The sequence below is a fragment of the Medicago sativa genome, chromosome 8 (assembly GCF_051527215.1).
Source record: "Medicago sativa cultivar Bolivia chromosome 8, Bolivia_mono, whole genome shotgun sequence".
Taxonomy (NCBI): Eukaryota; Viridiplantae; Streptophyta; class Magnoliopsida; order Fabales; family Fabaceae; genus Medicago; species Medicago sativa.
This window is the reverse complement of record NC_140756.1, coordinates 15,146,629-15,170,437: the sequence shown is the minus strand read 5'-3', so window position 1 is coordinate 15,170,437 and position 23,809 is coordinate 15,146,629.

Genomic DNA, 23,809 nt, shown 5'->3' with positions numbered 1-23,809 from the left:
GGTTCTTGGAGTGGAAGATCATGATAGCATTCATGTCCACGAAGCCATCAAGATTCGGAAAGAGAATAAGCCCATAGATGAGAAGTGCAAGAATAGCCTCGAGAGTGTCTTGACGAGTGGTATTGAGGTTGGCTTTCCCAAGAAGATACTCTGAAGTGAACCCTCGGATATGTGCCTTAGTAACAAGATTCTTGGAGACATCGGTGGTCTTGAGATAGAGATCCTTAGCAATAACCAATGGAGGAAGAGGATTTTCGGGTCCTGAGAAAGGTATCCCCTTAGCAATAGGTAAACCCGTCAAGGAAGAATAAGCCTCTAGAGTAGGCACCAACTGAAAGTCTGGAAAAGTGAAGCACCGATACCCCGGATCATAGAATTGCACTAGAGTGTGCACAAGCTTCTCATCCACATTAGTATGGAGAATAGGAAGTAAAGCCCCGTAACGGTGTCGGAAACCAGTCGGATCCTCAATCTTGAGTGCCAAATCCCTCAAACTAGCCAAATCCACTTCCTTGAACTTGTAGGACTTAGTCATCTTCATCCCTACAATGTTTACAATTTTAACTTGTCTAAGCCCTTCGATAATAATGCATGACAAAAAGTTTATGCATGTATGCATGTATGCATGAATGCATAATTATGTTCAAGTTCGGAGAAAACATGGGGGGTTGAAGTTCAAAGTCGAGGAGCCATGGGTGGACACGGTGTCCGGTGAAACTAGGGTTTTAGGATAATAGTAACCGGGTTCTAAAAAGGTTCCCAAGTTGCAACCTCTCCGACGTATCTCATGGTGTCACGAGACAAACACTCGCTCCATGATTATACGTGGAAGGTCTAACTTGAGTGTAGTATCGCGTGACGACTAAAACTCGAGACGACACTCGGTTTAGCCTCCGCACTACGTCCTAGAAAATGGCCATGGATGGGTTTGGTTATCTACGGTTCATAGCGTCATAGAACAATTAGAAGCAAAGTGCCTAAACGCGACGTACACGCGCCGGCAACATCACCCCCAAAATGCCTCAGCTATGTGGGATTGATCGCATAATCCAAAACACGAGGCAACCCCCGGAATGAATTGTCGATTATATCCCTCCTAAATCCTAAGTTCACTCAGCCCGGGTGCAGGACTTTTGATATTCTCACCCCACACGTTTGCAAGAAATTAAACATTTATTCACATAGGAAAGCAAGTAAAAGAACAAGTAAAAATACAAGCGCAGGCGTAAAAATAAAGACTAGGCGTAACTCTCGAATCTCCCCAGTGAAGTCGCCAGCTGTTTTATCTTGGTTTTCGGGTGTCAAACATTGATTACGTTTGAACCTTTTAAACCGGTGATATCTTATTTTTTCTTGGGAAGGGAAAAAGTAAGCAAAACCCTTGAGAATCGAGGTCCGGGAGTTGTTTTCGCTACGGGAAGGTGTTAGGCACCCATAACGACTATAGTAACCTATAGGAACCGTCTTTAATTTCTACGCGCGCGCTTTATTTTTAAATGCTATTTTGAAAGAAAATATTAAGCCTAAGAGTTTCTAGGTGAAGAATTGGAGGGAGAAGAATGTTTTTGGATTTTTTATTTTATTTGAATTGAAGGAATTTTGTTCCTTGCCTACGTACCCGATTAAGGGATCAAATCCACCGTAGTTCTCTTTCAAAAAGGTTTTTGTTTTTGTTGGTTGATTTTAAGTTTGAAAATGGATTTTGGAAGAATAGAAAGAGGCCTCAAGGGCATGAGATTGGAAAATTGTGAGGTTGGATTAGTCATTTGCAAAATGTGGTCAAAGTTTGATTAGAATTCATTGAAGTTTGATTAAGAAAATGGAAAAGAAAATACAATGGGATGTTGGATCCCAAGGTTTATTTGGAAAAGGTTTGAGTGAAGTTGTTCACATTTATTTGGAAAATTGGTTTTTTCTAAGTATGAATCCTAGGCATTCATCTAAACATACAATCCTAAGCATACATCTAAACATGCATATTCTAGCTATATAGTGATGTGTGTGCATGTGTCGGTGCTTGTGTCGGTGTACATCATTAGAGTCCATTGTCCTTTACATCATACCCTAGATACATTCTATGGCCTCTTTGCCAAGAAATTAAAAGCATGAAAGAATATTACAAAATTTCCTAAGTGTTTACATTCTAACTTTTGGTACAAATTAAGTTGCAAGAAAGAAAATAGAGATGAAAATGGGATGCAATGATGATGCTTATGGTGAATATGAAATATGAAAGGAAAAGGTTAGTAGCATAAGGCAATATCAAAGAAGTGAAGTAAGAGAAATATTAGAATATAGAAGATAGAAAATAAGTGCAAACATGGCTAAAAATTTGTTCATAAGATGCAAGAACCAAGTGACCTATAATTCTCACATTCCAATCACATTTTAAAGGTTTAGAAACAAGTATTGGAATGGGAATTAAGGCTACATGGTTTACTTGACATTTTAAAACAAGTTTGAAGCATATTTGCATTATTTAACTACTTAATGACTTGTAGGCTAAGTAACCTACCAAAATTCACAATTATGCAACAAAATTAAACACAAACAGTAGCTAAATCCTATGGAATCAAGTAGCTAAAACACCAACATTCATCAAGCCATTTGGATCAAAATCAAGCAAAAATCCACTTATTTTTAGCACAAAATATGACAAAAATAGCAAGAAAATTGACACCTAATTTTTAACCAATTATAACATGTGAAAATTATCACAAAATGCTACAAAAATATCAAGAATCTTATGTGGATTTTTTAGGAATTTTTTAAAGGGTTTTAGGACTAAAAAGTGCAAGAAAGTTATTAATTCTAACAAAAACAAGGAAAAAATGCTCCAATTATTTTTCACAGGCTTTATCACAAAAAAATATCACAAAAATGTTAAAAAAAATATCAAGAACACATATGAAAAATTCTAGGATTTTTGTGGACAAATTTGGGCAGGCAGGGGTGTATATAGCAAGAAAATCAGTAGAACATGCAAGACAGGGGGGGTGCACGTAGCAAACCAAGCATACAGCCATGGAATTGGGCCCTAAGAGGCGGGCCAGGGTTGAACCATGGGTTGAACCGGTTCGCTGGCCTATATAAGGCCTTGAACCGGTCCAGGCTCATTTCCCCCCTCCACTTCTCTCTCTAAACACAGACTAGAGAGAGAGAGTCTGCAAATGACTCTCTCTTCTCCGACGAAGCATCTTTTCTCCGACGTGGTGGCCCAGGGTGGCGCCGCCGCGTCGGAGCTACAACCAACTCCGATCTAAAATCTAAACACATCATCTTGCAGCTCTTCCTCTCCTCTTTATGATTTCGAAACTAATTTCTTGAGAACGGGCCTGGATTTGAACAGATCTATATTTGAATCTACAACCTAGGGTTTCGAAAATTTCTTCTGATTTCTTTGAAATTAAACCCTATCTTGACTCATTTTTCATACTGATGATGAATCTATGCTTCAAATCGAAGAATAAACGGTGAATTTTCATGATTTTCGTTTTTTAGGGTTCGGTCTTCAATCTTTTCAAATCTTTTCAACATGTTTATTCTGATTCACCGTTTATTCACGTATTCAAACCTTCGATGATGATTGAAATTAGAAAACGAGGAGGTTCTTGAGTATACCTGTTGAATAATGGAGATGCGAACCAAAAAGAAAGACGTTGAAGCTTCTTCTTCGTTTCTGAGGTATGTTTTGGTCGAAACTTCGAAAATAAATCGAAGTTTCTTCGTCTTCTCACTCTTCGTCTCTGTGATTCCGCTGGTTCTTTCTTCGATTCCCTCTCTTCTCACTTCTTCGTCTCTGTGATCACACCGTTTCGTCTCTTGGATGATTCGGTGTTGGAATTGCAGAGCCTTGCGTTCGATGATGAAGATTCGAACTGAATCTCTGAGAACTGCGAGTCAGAACCTCTTTCTTTGATTTGATTTTGGATATTGTTATTGAATTGCACTTTGGTATGATTTTTGCTGGGAATTGATGAAGATTGATGTGAATTTGAGAGAGTTTGGAGGGATTGTGATGCTGGAAAAAACGGTTAGGGTTCGAAAGTTCTTCCAACCTTCATCGTTTTCTTGTGGAATTTATGGGTTTGATCCTCTTGATTCTGGAAAGAGAATCGAATTGGTGTTTGTTGAGTTGTAAGAATCTGAATGGAATGGTAATGATTGGAGCCTTTTATAGGCTGCCAACTGTGTTGCCCTGACCAATGGACTTGTGACACCTGGACTGGACTCTAACTGATTCGGCCTTGCTGGATTTTTTGACAAAAGGACCTTTGTGCAATTTTAAGAACTTCAAGGACTGACCTGCAAAAAATGTTAAGGACTAATCTGCAAATTAAAAAAAAATTAAAAACAATAAAATTTTCGAAATAGACCAAAGACTTTAAAAAATAAACTTGAAATTTAAAAAAGGGACTTGGATGCAATTTTGGAAGTTTTGGACTTTTTTTTCTAAAAAAAAAAAAAAAAAAAAAAAAAAAACTAAAAATAAAATTGGAATAAAAATGGTAATTTGACTAAACGTAAAGTGGAACGCCTAAAATTTGACAAAACGGACTAAAACGAACCAATGGCCTAAATGAGGTACTTTAAAGTACCTCTCTGCCGAAATTTCGTGTGAAATGACCAAAATGCCCCTAGGGTTAAAACGACTAAAAATGACTCAGATGCAGTTAAAAAATGGATTTTTGACAGAAATTGAATCAAAGACTCACACAGGCAAAATTAAAAGACTCAGGGATAATTTTTTAGGATTTAAACAGTGACTTGACATTTAAAATGACCAAAATGCCCCTAGGGGCAAAACTGACTCAAAAATGACTTCAAATGCAGTTTTAAAATAGATTTTTGACATAGAATTGAAACGAAGACTTATTCAAACTATTTGAAAGGAGTTAAACACATTTTTGAAAGACTGAGTGAAATTTGACATGGGAACTGACCAAAATACCCTTGCATGTGAATTTTGCAAATAACATTGAAATAAAATGCAGAAGAAGATGCAATTGATCAAAGATAGTTCAAATGTCTTGAAATGCAAGAAAGGAAAGATTGATTAGTATTTTTCGGTCCAAAATTAGGGTATAACACATCTCATCAGAAGCTGCATCATCAGAAGCTGCATCATCAGAAGCTGCCTCATCAGAAGCCATTTCACCAGAAGCTGAATATCAACTGGATTTGCAAAGAATCAAGAATTGAAGAATCATCAATGCAAAAGCTGTCTATTGGATTCGAAAACACAAACAAAGGATTAGTGGAGCTTGCAACGGTCATTTCAAAGGTGTTTGAAGGTGTGTGTTTGCAATTTGGACGAAAGCGTTGACATTGTACTTTGTACGAAATTGTACAACCACGTTCTCCACTACTCTGTTTTGTGTCTGCACTTCAAGACAAGAAAACAGCTCCAGAATACGGTCTCGCCTGCATAGATGTTCCTTTGGATAAGGAATGGATTTCAAATTTGTTCTTCATAGGACAACAACCAAATCAGGCAAAAGATCATTGGTGAAAGATCAAGCTTCAACAACGACTCTTTGGTGTGCTGGCAATTTCACAACGTCTCTTTCACACCTCTATATAAAGGAGTGAAGACCTAGAGAATTGGTAATGCAAGAACGCTGAACGAAAGACTCACAAGATTTTCACAAGTACCAAACCTCTGCTGAAATTGTTCTGCATTCACTTAGAATTTCTGTGTCTCAAAGTCATATCTTAGAAATTCTTAAATCCATTGAGTCTGTATCTGATTTGTATTGTGAGCACCTCTGATTGTATATCAAGTGTTCAACCTTAAACAATTTTCTGTGTAATTTTGTTTAGTTAGGAAGTCTCTTGCAGTTGTGCTTGAGCAGGAAGTCTCTTGATTGTGTTCTTGAGCAAAGGAAGTCTCTTGCTTGTGTGCTTGAGCATTGGAAGTCTCTTGCTTGTGTGCTTGAGCATTTGTAATCAGATATTACTCATAGTGAAATCTCCTTGGAAGTGCAAGGGGGACTGGACTACTTCCGGATTGTGGAAGGAACCAGTATAATTGCTTTGTGTCGTTCTTCTTCTCTCTCTCTGTTTTATTCCGCTGCATTTAGATTCTGATCATCACTTCAGAAGCTGTCTCACTTAGCTTCTGATCAGTGTATTCAGTTGTTTAGAGAAACGAAGAATTTTTCAAAACACAATTCAACCCCCCTTCTTGTGTTTTTCTCACCTTCAATTGGTATCTAGAGCCTTGGTCTGTTGTGTATCACTTAACCGTGCAACAGTCAAAGATCTGAGAAAAACATGACTACTCCTCCTCCTGATGGTGATACTAGCTATAAAAATGTCTCACATGATTATAGTGATAGTAAGAAAACCAGTGTTGGAAAAGTTCCAAAGTTCAATGGAGATGCTGAAGAGTTCTCTTGGTGGAAGACCAATTTTTACAGTTACATCATGAGCCTAGATGAAGAATTGTGGGATATTCTGGAAGACGGCGTTGGTGGTTTAGTCCTTGATGAAGAAGGAGCTGCTGTGGATAGAAAGAAACATACTCCAGAACTGAGGAAACTTTACAAGAAGCATCATATTATCAGAGGAGCTCTTGTCACTGCCATACCCAAAGCAGAATACATGAAGATGAGTGACAAATCCACTGCTAAAGCTATGTTTGCTTCTCTCTGTTCAAATTATGAAGGGAGCAAGAAGGTCAAAGAAGCAAAGGCTCTCCTGCTTGTACATCAGTATGAGTTATTCAAAATGAAGGATGATGAAACTATTGAGGAGATGTACTCAAGGTTTCAAACCTTAGTTTCTGGTCTACAGATTCTAAAGAAGAGCTATGTTGCTTCTGATCATGTAAGCAAGATTCTCAGAAGCTTACCTGCCAGATGGAGACCGAAGGTGACTGCCATTGAGGAAGCTAAAGATTTAAACACTTTAAGTGTCGAAGATCTTGTTAGTTCTCTCAAAGTTCATGAGTTAAGTCTTAATGAACATGAGTCTACTAAGAAGAGTAAATCAATAGCTCTTCCATCCAAAGGCAAGTCATCAAAAGCTCTCAAAGTGGTTGAATCTGAAGAGGAAGAACAGTCAAGTTCAGATTCTGAACCAGATGCTGCAGAAATGGCCATGCTCTCAAACAGACTTCAATATCTGGCCAAGAAGAACAGAAAGTTTCTCTCCAGAAGGGGTAACTCCAGAAGCTCAAGGAAAGAAGATCAGAAGGGATGCTTCAACTGTAAGAAGCCAGGTCACTTCATTGCTGAATGCCCTGATCTTCAAAGAGAAAAGTCAAAGGACAAGTCAAAGAGGTCTACATTCAAACCAAGCAAATTCAAGAAGCAGATTAAGCAGAGTTTAATGGCAACCTGGGATGATTTGGGTAGTGAATCTGGATCTGATAAAGAGGAAGCTGATGAAGATGCAAAGGTAGCTGTTGGGTTGGTAGCAACAGCAACTTCAGAAGCTGGGTCAGATTCAGACTCAGAAGATGAAAATGAGGTATATTCCAAAATTCCCAGAGATGAACTTGTTGAGTCACTTAAAGAACTTCTTACACATTTTGAAGTAAGAACCAATGAGTTGAAGGATTTAAAAGAAAAATATGCTGATTTGGTACAACAGCAAAAATCAACTTTATTGGATCTGAAAGCTTCTGAACAAGGACTTAGGGGCTTTGACTTCATGTGTAAAACATATGAAGATCAGCTCAGGTTCTTATGTCAGAAGCTACAAGAAAAGTGTAATGAAAAACCTTTAAGTAACCATGAAATTGCTCTTGAAGATTTTATTATATCTGGCATTGACAGAAGCAGAGTGGCTTCTATGATTTATAGCATTTACAAGAACAATGGCAGAGGAATTGGCTTTCCAGAAGTGAAACTGGAGAAAACCAATCTAAAGTCTTGTTGTGAATGCATCAAGGAAGGTCTGAAAACATTCTTTGTACCAGAAGGGGCTGAGTTGGAAACTGTTGTTCAATCAGAACCTGAAGCTTCTAGTTCTAAGGCTAAGATTACTTCAAAGCCAAAGAACTCTAAGTCAAAGGCTATGATCAAATCTGATTCCAAAACTTCAAAGGTTAGGATCCTGAAAAGATCAGAACCTATTCCTCAGAGTCTGGTGAAACCAAAATCTGGGGTTCTGAAGTCTAAGTTTCAGAAGAAGACAGTTACTGCTTCTGAAGTACCAAAACCTAAGGTGATGGTTAATCAGAAGCAACCCAACTCACAGCACAAGGTACAAGAAGTGAAGAGTAAAGCCTTAAGTACTAACATTCCAGGACCCATAGAACAATGGGTACCTAAATCTAAAAATGTCAATGATGCAGGTATGTCTAAGAGCAGTGCCAAAGCAAAGATCATGGTACCTAGACAGCGGTTGCTCAAGACACATGACAGGAGACAAGTCCATGTTCCTCAGCCTAACAATGAAAGAGGGAGGAAATGTGAAATTTGGAGGCAACCAGTCAGGCAGGATCATAGGTACAGGAACTATTGGTAATTCCTCTACCTCAATTAATAATGTATGGTTGGTAGATGGTCTTGAACATAACCTTTTGAGCATTAGTCAATTTTGTGATAATGGTTATGATGTGCTTTTTGAAAAACCCAATTGTACAGTAATCAACAAGGAAGACAAATCCATTGTGTTCAAGGGAAAGAGAGTTGACAATGTCTATAAAATCAATTTTTCTGAACTGGCTGATCAGAAGGTGATTTGCCTACTATCAGTGAATGATAAGAAATGGATGTGGCACAGAAGGTTGGGACATGCTAACTGGAGGTTAATCTCTAAGCTTAGTAAGTTACAACTTGTGAAAGGGCTACCAGACATTGACTATCATTCAGATGCACTTTGTGGTGCATGTCAGAGAGGGAAAATTGTGAAATCATCTTTTAAAACCAAAGACATTGTCTCAACCTCAAGACCTTTAGAATTACTCCATATTGATTTATTTGGACCAGTGAGTACTGCATCCTTATATGGAAGTAGATATGGATTAGTCATTGTTGATGATTACAGCAGATGGACTTGGGTGAAATTCATAAAGAGTAAAGATGTTGCGTGTGATGTATTCAGTAGCTTCTGCACTCAAATTCAATCTGAAAAAGAATCAAAAATTTTGAAAGTCAGAAGTGATCATGGTGGAGAATTTGAAAATGAGCCATTTGAAGCTTTTTGTGAAAAACATGGAATTTTCCATGAATTCTCTTCTCCTAGAACACCACAACAAAATGGAGTTGTAGAGAGAAAGAATAGAACTTTACAAGAAATGGCCAGAACCATGATTCATGAAAACAATTTACCAAAACATTTTTGGGCAGAAGCAGTGAATACAGCATGCTATGTTCAAAACAGGATCTATATTAGACCTATTTTGGAGAAAACAGCATATGAACTCTTTAAAGGAAGAAAACCCAATATCTCTTACTTTCATCAATTTGGATGTACTTGTTACATTCTGAACAACAAGCTCTACCTAAAGAAATTTGATGCCAAGGCCCAAAGAGGAATCTTTTTAGGTTACTCTGAAAGGTCAAAGGCATACAGAGTGTATAATTCAGAAACACTCTGTGTTGAAGAATCTATGCACGTTAAATTTGATGACAAGGAGCTTGAAGATAAAACTTCAAAGCAGGGTGAAAGTTTTGCAGAGATACAGGTTCCTGAAGCTACTCCAGAACCTGATCAGATAGCTGAGTCTGAAGATAGTCCAGAAGCTGAACCCACATCAGAAGCGCAAGATGAAACTGCTTCTCATGAAGCACAAGATGGCTCACATCAAGAAGATCCTCCCAGAAACACATTCAAACACAAGTCTTCACATCCTGAGGAGCTAATCATTGGAAACAAAGATAGTCCAAGAAGAACAAGATCACATTTCAGACAAGAAGAGTCAATGATTGGACTAATCTCAATGATTGAACCTACAACAGTTGATGAAGCACTTTCAGATGATGGATGGATCCTAGCTATGCAAGAAGAGTTGAATCAATTTCAAAGAAATGATGTGTGGGATCTGGTACCCAAACCTCAGCACAAGAACATTATTGGAACAAAATGGGTATTCAGAAACAAGCTGAATGAGCAAGGTGAAGTAACAAGAAACAAAGCCAGACTTGTTGCACAAGGGTATAGTCAACAAGAAGGCATTGATTACACTGAAACGTTTGCTCCAGTTGCAAGATTGGAAGCAATCAGGTTACTTCTTTCCTATGCAGTTAATCATGGCATAATATTATATCAGATGGATGTCAAGAGTGCATTTCTCAATGGTGTCATAGAAGAAGAAGTGTATGTTAAGCAACCTCCTGGATTTGAGGATATTAAATATCCTGACCATGTTTTTAAATTGAAGAAATCACTATATGGCTTGAAACAAGCTCCCAGAGCTTGGTATGATAGACTAAGTAATTTCTTAATCAAAAATGATTTTAAGAGAGGACAGGTTGACACTACACTCTTCAGAAGGACCCTTGGGAAAGATATTCTTGTTGTGCAAATATATGTTGATGATATAATATTTGGTTCTACTAATGCATCTCTTTGCAAGGAATTTTCTGAGTTAATGCAGGATGAATTTGAAATGAGCATGATGGGAGAGCTGAAGTTCTTCCTTGGCATTCAAATCAATCAATGCAAAGATGGAGTCTATGTTCATCAATCAAAGTACACAAAGGAGCTTCTGAAGAAGTTCAAACTTGAAGATTGTAAAGTGATGAACACTCCAATGCATCCTACGTGCAACCTGAGCAAAGAAGATGAAGGAGCTAAAGTAGATCAGAAGCTGTATAGAGGTATGATTGGTTCTTTGTTATACCTCACTGCATCTAGGCCAGATATTTTATTCAGTGTATGCTTGTGTGCAAGATTCCAATCAGATCCTAGAGAATCTCATATGACTGCTGTCAAGAGAATCTTCAGGTATTTGAAAGGAACAACCAATCTTGGACTCCTTTATAGGAAATCCTTAGATTATAAGCTAATTGGATTCTGTGATGCTGATTATGCTGGTGATAGGATTGAAAGAAAGTCAACCAGTGGCAATTGTCAATTTCTGGGCGATAATCTTATATCCTGGGCTAGCAAAAGACAAACAACTATTGCTATGTCTACAGCAGAAGCAGAATACATTTCAGCTGCAAGTTGTTGTACACAACTACTTTGGATGAAACATCAGTTGGAAGATTATCAGATAACTGCTAACAGTATTCCCATTTATTGTGATAATACTGCTGCTATTTGTTTGTCTAAAAATCCAATTTTGCATTCAAGAGCGAAGCACATTGAAATCAAACACCATTTTATCAGAGATTATGTTCAAAAAGGAATTTTAGATATACAATTCATTGATACTGAAAATCAATGGGCTGATATATTTACTAAGCCTTTAACTGTTGAAAGATTTGATTTTATAAAGAAAAATTTGAACATGCACTTTGTATCTGATTAAATGCTTGCTTGCTCCTGAATAGGATTTTAGGTTCTGAAGTTAGTTCAGAAGCAGTAGTCCATCAGAAGCTCTTTATTGAGGTTCTGAGGAAAACTCGCTTCTGATGATGACGTCAGCATCTGAAGTCCAGAAGCTGGATTTATTGCTTCTGAATAGTTGAATTAGTGGAAACGTTGGAAGTTACCTTTTAAAAAAAAAAAAAAGTAACTTTTGGCCCACTAACTTGGTAGTTACTCTGTGAACTTCTTACGTGGCCTGTATGTGTTGGTGTATAACTAAAAGGGCAATGATGATTTAAAAGCTTTGAAAGTACTTTTCACGCGCCCCCAATTTTGTCATTAATGTTATGTTTGTTTGTCTCTTTTGAATTGCAATCGTTTTACTTTTAACACTTTGTCAATTCACACACTACTCACTCACAACAAACACATTTGCTCTCAAACCGTTTGCGAAGTAAGCGCATTCTCTCAACCTTAGAACCCTAAAAATCTTCATCTTCTTCAAATCTTCGTCAATCATCAAATGGCATCATCAAGCTCGCAACGAAAAGATTCAGTATCTACTTCAAGAATGGTCCCTGAATATGACTACAGAGGAAGAAGCATGAAATTGGAAGAATGGGATTTGCAAGTTCAGATAGAGAATCCAGTGGACTTTGATTCTCTGAATTTTCATAGGTGTTCTATCAGAAGCTACTATGAAGAGCAAGGACTCATGGATTATTTCAGAATGTTGAATGGACCAACATATGAAGCTCTGGTTAGACACTTCTGGGTAAGAGCAAAATTTTACAACAAAGCGGCATCCTTATCTGAGGAAAGTCAAATGGTGCTAATGTATCCTGAATTAGAAGGGAAAACAAGAGAAGAAATGGGTCTTGCGCCATTTGTTGAAGATGAAATCAGATCCAGCATCTGTGGTATTCCAATAAGAATTGCACAATGGCACATAGAGTATGTTCTCAAGGCTGCAGCCTCTGGATACTACTCTGGAATTGATCTTTCAGATGCTGCTGAAAAACGCATTTGGAAAAAGCAAGCCAACTTGGTGATTTACAATTCTGAGAAGGAGAAGAAATATGCTGAATTGAGCATGGAAACCAAGATGCTTCTGAAGATTCAGAATGAGACCCTGTTTCCAAGTGGTGACTGTGTGAAGCCAAATCTAGCTCAGAAGGTCCTTCTCCAGCACTTCATCAAGAAGGAAAAGGTGAATGTGCCCAAATACGTGTTCAAGTACTTGGTAGAGTGTTTGAAGCAGAGTCAGCTACTGGATAAACCCTGGGTTCCTTATGGAAGACTCCTCTCAGAGATATTCTATCAAGGAGGTATCTTGAACAGTCTCAGTCAATCTCAAGGCTTCACAGATCAGCTACTTGACACAAAAACTGGAAAATTCATTAATGCTCATACTCTATTGAATATGAAGCTAATCAGTGAAGTCACCAAACTTCAAACTGATTTAAGTGAATCACTTGTTATGTCTGATCTTATGAAGGACTTTCCACCCATCTGCAAGAAGGATCCCATTGAAGTGCAATTGTACTATATCAAGGAACATTTTGAGGCAACCAATGAGAGAATCAGATTGGAAGATATTCTAGAGGAAATGTATGGTGGTGCTCTGCCACGAGCCAGAGGCAGAAAGTCAAAAAGGAAGATGACTGCAGAGCAATATCTAGAGGTTGAACAAACTACTAAAAAGGCAAAAGTTGCTGCTGACAAGCTCAAAATTGGTAGTTCATCAGTACCTTCTATTGAAGAAGCCATTGAAGACATGGACTCCAGGATGATCATGGGTGTTGACATTTCTCTTGATCAACCTGCTATACCAAAGAGGAAGAGAAAGCCAGCCTTGAGGAGAACCAAGGATTTTCCTCATATCACCTTAAGAGCTCAAGCTGCTTCTGATTTGAAGTTAAAAGAGTTACAAGAGAAGAAAGCAGCCGCTGAAAAAGTTCTGGAAATTGCTGCTGAGCTACGAGAGTCTGTAGTTTCAGAAGCCAAGCAACTGTTGCAGGTGTCCAGTGAATCTGCTAAAGAGGATTCTGATCCTGAACCAGAAAAGGTAATTAATATATCTTCAGATTCCGCATCCGCATCATTATCAGATTCTGATGATTCTGATGATGATGTACCCTTAGCTCAACTTTTTCAAAAACCAGTAAAAAGCCAATCAACATCAACCAAAACCAACGATAAGCCCTCTTCGTCAACTTCTTATGAACCAGTTGGCCACATAGTTAATGAGAAGTTAGCTGAACTGGCTGAGCAGAGAGAAAGAGTCATTGATTCTATCTTTCGCCTTAACCCTCAACCCCTTTGCATTCAACCTCTCAACATGATTCCTCCTGAAAATGTTGAGTCCACCTCAGAAAAAGTCTCTGAAACAACTCCAGAAGCAGCTGCTTCTGAAAATGTTGTTTCAGAAAACCCTCATCAACAAACACCTGAACCACAAAAACCCACAACACCCCCACAATCACCAATAGCCATCACTGACCCCCAACTCAACACTCAAACAACAACTTCACCACAACAACCACCATCTGAAACTGAATTTCAACCTTTACCTGAACACTCTCCTGAACCAACTTCCATGGATGTTGACATCTCTCTAGTCAATGTTCAAGCCTCAACCTCCACCACACACATTGATTCTGACCAGCCCTCATCTTCTAACACACAAACACACCTTACCATTCCAGTTCCTAACCCTATTCAAGACTTAGAAATCAGTGATTCTGATCTTGAAATCCTTGAACATCCACCCACAAACATCCTGGAATCTGGATATATCAATTCTGAGCTTCTGACAATCTTGAGTCAGATGCACAATCTGGTGGATCAAAGAAGGACGATTGATCTCACAGGTGCATATGAAGACTCCTGGGTATCTCTTCAGAACCGGGCAGCTGGGGTTATTGAAGAAATCAAGGCTAAATGCATCAGAGTCAAGCAAGCTTCAGTCAGAAGGCTAATGGAAAATCTGAATCAGAGTCTTAGAGTAAGAAGTTCTACACTGCTCTTGGCAAACCAGCCTTTCTTCTTTGAAACGGATTACTTGACCAGAGAAGCAAGGCTGTGTAAGCTTCTGAAGAAACAGATGGCACAGCAGCAGCAAGAAGCTAGAGAAAGGGAACAAGCTCTTCTTCAGAGGCAACAACAACTTGAAGAATTGTTGAAGAAGAAGATTGAAGAAATGGAAGAGATGAAGAAACAACAACAAACCAACCCTTAGTTGCACACCCTTGTGTTTTTCTTTGTTTGTTGTTTGTTTTATTTTCTTAGTCCTTGCTTCTGAAATCATCTTGTCTTATTTCTCTTGCTTCTGAATGCTTACTGATTCTGACTGTTTAGCTGCTTCTGACAATTGAATATACATGATTTTTGCTCTGATTTATTTAGTTCATTGCTTAGTATACTCTCTCACGTTTGAGTTTTTCTCATATCTTTTTGTCTTTTGTGCTTAGATTTATTTTAATTTTTTTTGATAATGACAAAAGGGGGAGTATATGTGACAAGTATTTAAAGGCTCTGAGCCCCATTAATGGCATTTGAAATTTTTGAAAAACTTCTATCTTTTTACCTTATTGGTATAAGCTATGAATGAACGAAGGAGTATCAAACTTCAAGTAAAGTTAATTGAACCATTCTTCTTATCTATAAGTAAATTCTTTCAATGATTCAATTTTGTTTTTAAGCTCTGATAAGATTATTGTGCGAAAAATGAATTTAATTAACCTGGATAGAACTTAGGGGGAGCTTACAAACCTCACCTTAAAGACTATCAGACTCAGGGGGAGTTTGAGCTTACAAACCTCAGATTCTGAGCTTACAAACCTCAGAACCCCAAAGTCAACTTGTTAATTAGATTAACAACAATTGATCAATTTTAAATACTTTTGTTTGTCATCATCAAAAAGGGGGAGATTGTTGGAACAAAATGTGTTTAACAATAAACCTTAAAGAGTTTTGATGATAACAAGGTATTAAAAATTGTAAATTGGATTAGCTAATATTTGTTCAAGTGTACAGGACCATAATTATAAAGTTACATCATCATTGGTTCTGAATGAGCAAATAAAGAGCTATGGAAACAACAAAAATTTGAAGCTTGGACGCTCCTGAAGGCAACTTGCTCCTGAAGAAAAAGCGCTCCTGAAGTCAAGCTGCTCCTGAAGAAATAGCGCTCCTGAAGTAAGCTGCTCCTGAAGAATAGTGCTCCTGAAGACAAGAGGTCCAGAAGTCACATCATCAGAAGCTGCATCATCAGAAGCTGCAGAAGTCATCTCATCAGAAGCTGCATCATCAGAAGCTGCATCATCAGAAGCTGCCTCATCAGAAGCCATTTCACCAGAAGCTGAATATCAACTGGATTTGCAAAGAATCAAGAATTGAAGAATCATCAATGCAAAAGCTGTCTATTGGATTCGAAAACACAAACAAAGGATTAGTGGAGCTTGCAACGGTCATTTCAAAGGTGTTTGAAGGTGTGTGTTTGCAATTTGGACGAAAGCGTTGACATTGTACTTTGTACGAAATTGTACAACCACGTTCTCCACTACTCTGTTTTGTGTCTGCACTTCAAGACAAGAAAACAGCTCCAGAATACGGTCTCGCCTGCATAGATGTTCCTTTGGATAAGGAATGGATTTCAAATTTGTTCTTCATAGGACAACAACCAAATCAGGCAAAAGATCATTGGTGAAAGATCAAGCTTCAACAACGACTCTTTGGTGTGCTGGCAATTTCACAACGTCTCTTTCACACCTCTATATAAAGGAGTGAAGACCTAGAGAATTGGTAATGCAAGAACGCTGAACGAAAGACTCACAAGATTTTCACAAGTACCAAACCTCTGCTGAAATTGTTCTGCATTCACTTAGAATTTCTGTGTCTCAAAGTCATATCTTAGAAATTCTTAAGTCCATTGAGTCTGTATCTGATTTGTATTGTGAGCACCTCTGATTGTATATCAAGTGTTCAACCTTAAACAATTTTCTGTGTAATTTTGTTTAGTTAGGAAGTCTCTTGCAGTTGTGCTTGAGCAGGAAGTCTCTTGATTGTGTTCTTGAGCAAAGGAAGTCTCTTGCTTGTGTGCTTGAGCATTGGAAGTCTCTTGCTTGTGTGCTTGAGCATTTGTAATCAGATATTACTCATAGTGAAATCTCCTTGGAAGTGCAAGGGGGACTGGACTACTTCCGGATTGTGGAAGGAACCAGTATAATTGCTTTGTGTCGTTCTTCTTCTCTCTCTCTGTTTTATTCCGCTGCATTTAGATTCTGATCATCACTTCAGAAGCTGTCTCACTTAGCTTCTGATCAGTGTATTCAGTTGTTTAGAGAAACGAAGAATTTTTCAAAACACAATTCAACCCCCCTTCTTGTGTTTTTCTCACCTTCAGGTCGAAGCTGCTTCCTATGCAAATGTGACCAAGCAAGTGGTAGTAAAGTTTATCAAGAATAACATCATCTGTCGGTACGGTGTTCCCAACAAGATCATCACTGACAATGGTTCCAATCTGAACAACAGCATGATGCAGGCTTTATGTGACGAATTCAAAATTGAACATCACAACTCTTCTCCTTACAGGCCTCAGATGAATGGTGCAGTTGAGGCCGCTAACAAGAACATCAAGAAGATTGTTCAGAAGATGGTCACTACTTACAAAGATTGGCATGAAATGCTACCTTTTGCCTTGCATGGTTACCGCACTACAGTGCGCAGCTCAACCGGGGCAACTCCTTTCTCTCTTGTGTATGGTATGGAAGCAGTTCTCCCTCTGGAAGTGGAGATTCCATCTCTTCGGGTAATCATGGAAGCAAAGTTAACTGAGGCTGAATGGTGTCAAAGTCGGTATGATCAGTTGAATCTGATTGAAGAGAAACGTATGGATGCCATGACTCATGGACAGTTGTATCAAGTGCGGATGAAGAATGCTTTTGACAAGAAAGTCCGACCTCGAGAATTCAAAGAAGGCGAACTTGTATTGAAAAGAAGGATAAGTCAGCAACCCGACCCAAGGGGCAAGTGGACACCTAACTACGAAGGTCCTTATGTTGTCAAGAAGGCTTTCTCTGGTGGTGCTTTGATTCTTACACACATGGATGGTGTTGAGCTTCCAAATCCTGTTAATGCCGATATAGTCAAGAAATACTTTGGCTAGAAAGAAAAGAACAGCGTGGTAGGTCGAAAACCCGAAAGGGCGGCCTAGGCAAAAATGCGCTTCCCGGTGGATCGAAAACCCGAAAGGGCGATCCAGGCAAAAGTTAGGGACAAAAAAAATGAATATGAAAAAGCTCGCTGAGATTGTACGCAACTCAGGCAAAAATGAGCGCCTCGATGGGCCGAAAACCCGAAAGGGCGGTTCATGCAAAAATGAGGTTGATGAAAGGCAAGTAACTATATCTGGCAAATTACCATCACCCCTTGGGGCATCTGCAACTGTCAACGATCGTCTTCATCAGAGGCTTCTGTATTTGTGAATTCAAAATTTCTATGAAATGTAGCGGTCATCGTGTTCAAATGTATCACCAACCAATAAAATTACCATTTTCCAAGCTTTGTAAATCCGTGAAGTCATGCCCTTGGCTGACTTTCACTCTTCTACATCAATTTGAGCCTTTCTATTGTTTGAAATTCTATTTCCTTTCTACTTTCAATACTGTGTGCAAAATACTTTCTTTCTATTTGATAATGTTAATGTCTGAAACAAACATTTTTGAAAATTAAAAAAAGTCTTTTTCTGTCTATTTTGAAAGCAAACCTGAGCAATAGGGTACATTTCAATGAAACATGCATGAATGAATGAGTGTCAATGTCTATTTCAATACACGTTACAAGCAGGTTACTCCCCAGGATGATCTGTGGTCAATGGCAAGAATGAAAAAACAGAATGAAAATGAAAAAATGAAAAAATACAAATAAAGAGCTCGCTAAGTTGAAAACCCGAAAGGGCGGCTTAGGCAAAAATGAGCACCCCACTGATTGACAACCTATGAAGGCAATTCAGGCAAAAAATGGGGCAATGAAAAGAATCTTATTCCCCGGTGAATCGAAAACCCGAAAGGGCGGTTCAGGCAAAATGGGATTGAAAAATGGAAAAAAATGAAAATGAAAGAATGAAAAGAATATTGAAAAAGCATTGACCACAGATGCGAACATCCAATGTTTACCCAGCACTGACACGCCTAGCAACGGCGACCTATATCCAGGGAACTTTCCAAGGGTCCCTCCTTTACAAGTTTTACTGCCCTCAGCCATGGTTTTGATACGTCCCTCAACGATGGTCTCTCCAAAGAGGTTTTTCCCTGTGAATATGTTGCAGCACGAGCCACTACGTGCCCAATCTTCCAATGTCTTGTCTGCCTTTGTGAAACTCCTCTGCCAAGTTACAAACCAATCATGCATTTCAAGCATTCATACATGCATAATCATGCATTTTATGTGCTCGTACATCCAATAATCTTGCTATACCATACATACATGTTGCATATCCAACTGTCAACTGTCAAATTCAATGCCAATTTCAATTCCAATTCCAAATGTCAAACTCAATTTCAATTTCAATTGCAACTGTCAATCTCAATTTCAACTGTCAAGTTCAATTCAATTTCAACTGTCAAATTCGAAGCAATCTCAATGTCAATTTCAATTTTCAATTCAATTTCAATCCAATCACAATGTCAAATGTCAAATGTCAATTTTCAATTCAATTCCAATATCCAATATCAATGTCAATGTCAATGTCAATTTCAATGTCAATGTCAATATCCAATGTCAATGTCAATGTCAATGTCAATATTCAATGTCAATGTCAATGCCAATGTCAATGTCAATGTCAATGTCAAATTCAACATTCAATTCAATTCAAATCAATGTCAATTTACTTTTGGGCCAACAAAAATGGTCATGTCTATTTTCAAGTCAAGTCAATGACAATTTACCCTCAATTGGTATCTTGTTAAACCAGACTTTCAATTTGTATCTTGTTGCTGGTCAAGTGCCAGGTTCAATCCAAAAAGAACCACTTGTACCTGCTTATACACCTGTGCTGCCGGACAAACGACAAGTTCGATCTGAAGAACAGTTTGTACCCAGCTCATGCTTTGTTATCGGTCAAACGACAAGTTCGATCTAGAAGAACAGTTTGTACCCAGCTTATGCTTCGTTATCGGTCAAACAGCAAGTTCGATTTAAAAGAACAGTTTGCACCTTCCCACATGACGTGGTGATAATCCAACAAGCAAGTTCGATCCAAAGAAACAGCTTGTATCAACCCTTTTGTCTATGTCTCCAGCCAAACAGCCAGTTCAATCCAAAAGAACAGTTTGTGTCTGCTTATCTGTTTGTATCTTCAACCAAGTGTCAAGTTCGATTCAAAGAACAACTTGTATCTGCCTATATGTCTATGTTTCCGGTCAAGTGCCAAGTTCAATCCCAAGAACAGCTTGCACCTATCTCTTGTTTTGTATTCCTCGGTCAAGTGGCTAGTTCGACCCAAAGAACAGCTTGTACCTTATTTTCTATCCCTGGTTTGTCTACCCTGTCGGTGTCTACCTGAATCCCCAGTGACATGACCGGTTCCATAGACTTCAGTTGTTTGTCTTGCATTCATAACCAAAGTGTTGCATGGCATTCATGTTTTTGAAAATCTGAAAACGTATTTTTATGTCCAAAAGCAGTGCAAATGTTAATATTTAAGTGTCTTCGTCCCGTCAACTCAAAGACTCCGTCTCTTGATTCTCCGGACAAAGAAACTTAAATAGGGGCAGCTGTTATACCCTAATTTTGGACCTAAAAATACTAATCCAATTCTTCCTTTCTTGCATTTCAAGCTATTTGAACTGTCTCTAATCACTTACATCTTGCTCTGCATTTTATTTCAAGGTTATTTGCAAAATTTACATGCAAGGGTATTTTAGTCATTTCCCATGTCAAAATTTCTTTCAGTCTTTTAAAAAATTTGTTTGAGTCTTTTCATTTGGTTAGAATAAGTCTCTGTTTCATTCTATGTCAAAATCCATTTCAAAAATTGCATTTGAAGTCATTTTGAGTCAGTTTTGCCCCTAGGGGCATTTTGGTCTTTTCATGTGTCAAAACTCTGTTTAAACTGTTGAAACTGTCTCTGAGTCTTTTGATTTTGTTGGTATAAGTTCTTGCTTTAATTTCCTGTTAAAAATCCATTTTTTAAATTGCATCTGAGTCAGTTTCAGTCGTTTTAGCCCCAGGGGCATTTTGGTCATTTCACACGAAATTTCGGCAGAGAGAGGTTACTTTAAAGTACCTCATTTAGGCCATTGGTTCGTTTTAGTCCGTTTTGTCAAATTTTAATCGTTTCACTTTACGTTTGGTCAAATTACCATTTTTATTCCAATTTTATTTAGTTTTTTTTTAAGTCCAAAACTTCCAAAAAATTGCATCCAAGTCCTTTTTCTAAATTTCAAGTTTTATTTTTAAGTCTTTGGTCTATTTCGAAATTTTATTGTTTTTAAGTTTTTATTTGCAGATTAGTCCTTAACATTTTTGCAGGTCAGTCCTTGAAGTTCTCAAAATTGCAAAAAGAGCCCAAAGTCAAAAATCCAGCAAAGCCGAAGCTTCTTGGTCCAAATCCAGGTGTCACAAGGCTATTGGTTCAGAGCATCACACTTGGCCTATAAATAGAGGCCACATCATTCAATGCAGAGAATAATCACCATTCCAGAAAAGCCAACTCATCAAAACACAGCCACCGTTCTTTTTTCACGCGCCACCATACCAGAATTCTAACAAACTGCCTCCACCACTGAAACCACCGTAACCGTTTCAGAATTCATCAAAAAACACACACAATTTCACAAATTCATCACGAAATGCACAGAATCAACGAAAATTCCCAAAGATCAAAGCAAAACCTTTCTCAATTCAACAAAAATGTTCAAATTCAGCAAGGTTCTCAGTGATTACTTGCGTAATCTTCATCATTGAACCGTAAAACTTCTTCCTGCAATTCAAGCGTAGGACGCGATCACAGGAAGAAATTCAAAGAGAAGAAGAAGAGAAATCGAAGAATCAGAGAGTACGAAGAGAAGCCTGCAGCGAAAACAGTTCAAAATTCAATTCGATCTAAATCCAAAACCCTAGGGTTTCGAATCCAGCACCAAATCAAAGAACAAGCAGTGAAGAAGATTCCAATCGAAACGGTTAGGGTTCAGGAATCAAGAGGCGGAAGGAAAACCGAAGTATTCCATCGTCTTCTCTCCTTTTCCAGTCATCAACAGGTAAAACATTCAAACTCCTCAGTTTTCTCTTTAAAATTCATCAGCGAAGTCGAATCAAAGCGGAACGGTGTGGATCTTCGATCTCTCCTCATTTTTCTTTGAAAATATTTGTAAAGAGAGGAAGAGAAGAAGATTCACATCGTAAAATGAACACCACAGCCTCGTTTTAACTCATTCTTCGTAATTTCCAATCTAACCGAACCATAAAGTTGTAGATCTAGAAAGATCTACGAGTTTTTCATAAGAAACAAGGAAAGATTCAGAAAGAGAATGAAAAAACGAATGGTTTGGTGTTCTTTTCCTTCAAAAACGTTAGGGTTTCGTGTTCATCGGAATCTGGGCATTACGGCGGAGAAGATGAAGCTTCCGACCAGACTTCATCCTCTCCGACGAGCCAGTTGCAGAATTCTTAGAGAGAGAGAGAGGTTTAGAGAGAGGAAGAGATGAGAGAAATGAACGTTGAACCGGCCTTCGTACTTTTATAAGGACGTGAACCAGACCGGTTCACCTGAACCAGTCTGGTTCACCCCTGGGCTTTGAATCCCCACCGTTAGATCTAGGGTTAGTGTTCCTGGATCAATCGTACGTTCCACAGGCTTCCTTGTGATCCAGGATCCGCTTGAGTTTGGGTTTGGGCCTTAAGCCCGTTCATTTTCTGTGTTTTACATACTTTCTTGCTATTTTCGTACCATTGTTTGATAATCACACCCCTACCATGTCTTGAATGTTTTAGAAAATTCTCAAAAAAAACTTTGTAAAGACTTCTTGACTTTTTTTTGTGATGTTTTTGCATTGATTTTGCACTGAAAAACTTCGAAAAAATATATTGATATTTTTGTTTAACTCATGAATTCTATGTTGAAAAAACTTGTGGAAATGAACATGATTTTTGATCTCAATTCTTGATATATGTTTGTGATTGGTGATGGGGGAGTTTGTGACGAATTGACTACTATTTAGGTGTGTTTCTTGCTGCATAAGAATGAGTGTGATTAATTTCTTGCATTATAAGACATGTTATAAATAAATGTGTGGATGATGTTTATGTGTTTCATATCTTTTTAGTGTGATATTGACCTATAATTGTTCATATTGCTACAGTGCCTAAAGCTATTTGAAAACAAGCATGACTTGAACAATTATAGGTCATGATCTTGTTTCCCACATTATTAGCATTTTAGGCCCCCTTTGGTTGTTATTTCTTACTTCTAACTTTCATTATCTTTCCATACCATTTTTCTTTGTTCATAGTCCCATCATTTTCATCTCTCTCTCTACTAACATTTCTACCCCTTTGTTCCATGAGCATTACAAGCATTTCTCCATCCCACTTCCTCATCCTTTTATTTTTTTAGCACTTTAAATTTTCATGCAAAGATTAGAGTGTAACACTTAGGAGCTTTTGTATTTTACTTTTATGCAATTTTAATTTCTTGGCAAAGAGGCCATAGAATGTATCTAGGGTGTGATGTAATAAGGACAATGGACTCTAATGATGTACACCGACACAAGCACCGACACATGCACACACCTCACTTTAGATATCTAGTTAGAATATGCATGTTTACATGTATGTTTAGGATTGTATGTTTAGATGTATGTTTAGGCTTCATATTTAGAAAAATCAATTTTCCAAAAAACTTGAACAAACTTCACTCAAACCATTTTCTAATAAACCTTGGGATCAAAATCCCATTGTAATTTTCCCATTTTATTTTCTTAATCAAATTTCAATGAAAAATAATCATACTTGACTTCTTTTGCAAAATGACTAATTCAACCTCACAATTTCATAATCTCATGCCCTTGAGGCCTCTTTCTCTCATTCTTCAAAATCCCATTTTCAAACCTAAAATCAAACAACAAAAACAAAAACATTTTTGGAAGAGAACTACGGTGGATTTGACCCCTTAAACGGGTACGTAGGCAAGGAATAAAATTCCTTCAATTCAACTAAAATAAAAATCCAAAAACATCCTTCTCCCTCCAATTCTTCACTTAGCAAACTCTTAGGTCAAATAAACACTTTCAAAATAGCAATTAAAAATAAAGCGCGCGCGTAGAAGTTAAAGACGGTTCCTATAGGATACTATAGTCGTTATGGGTGCCTAACACCT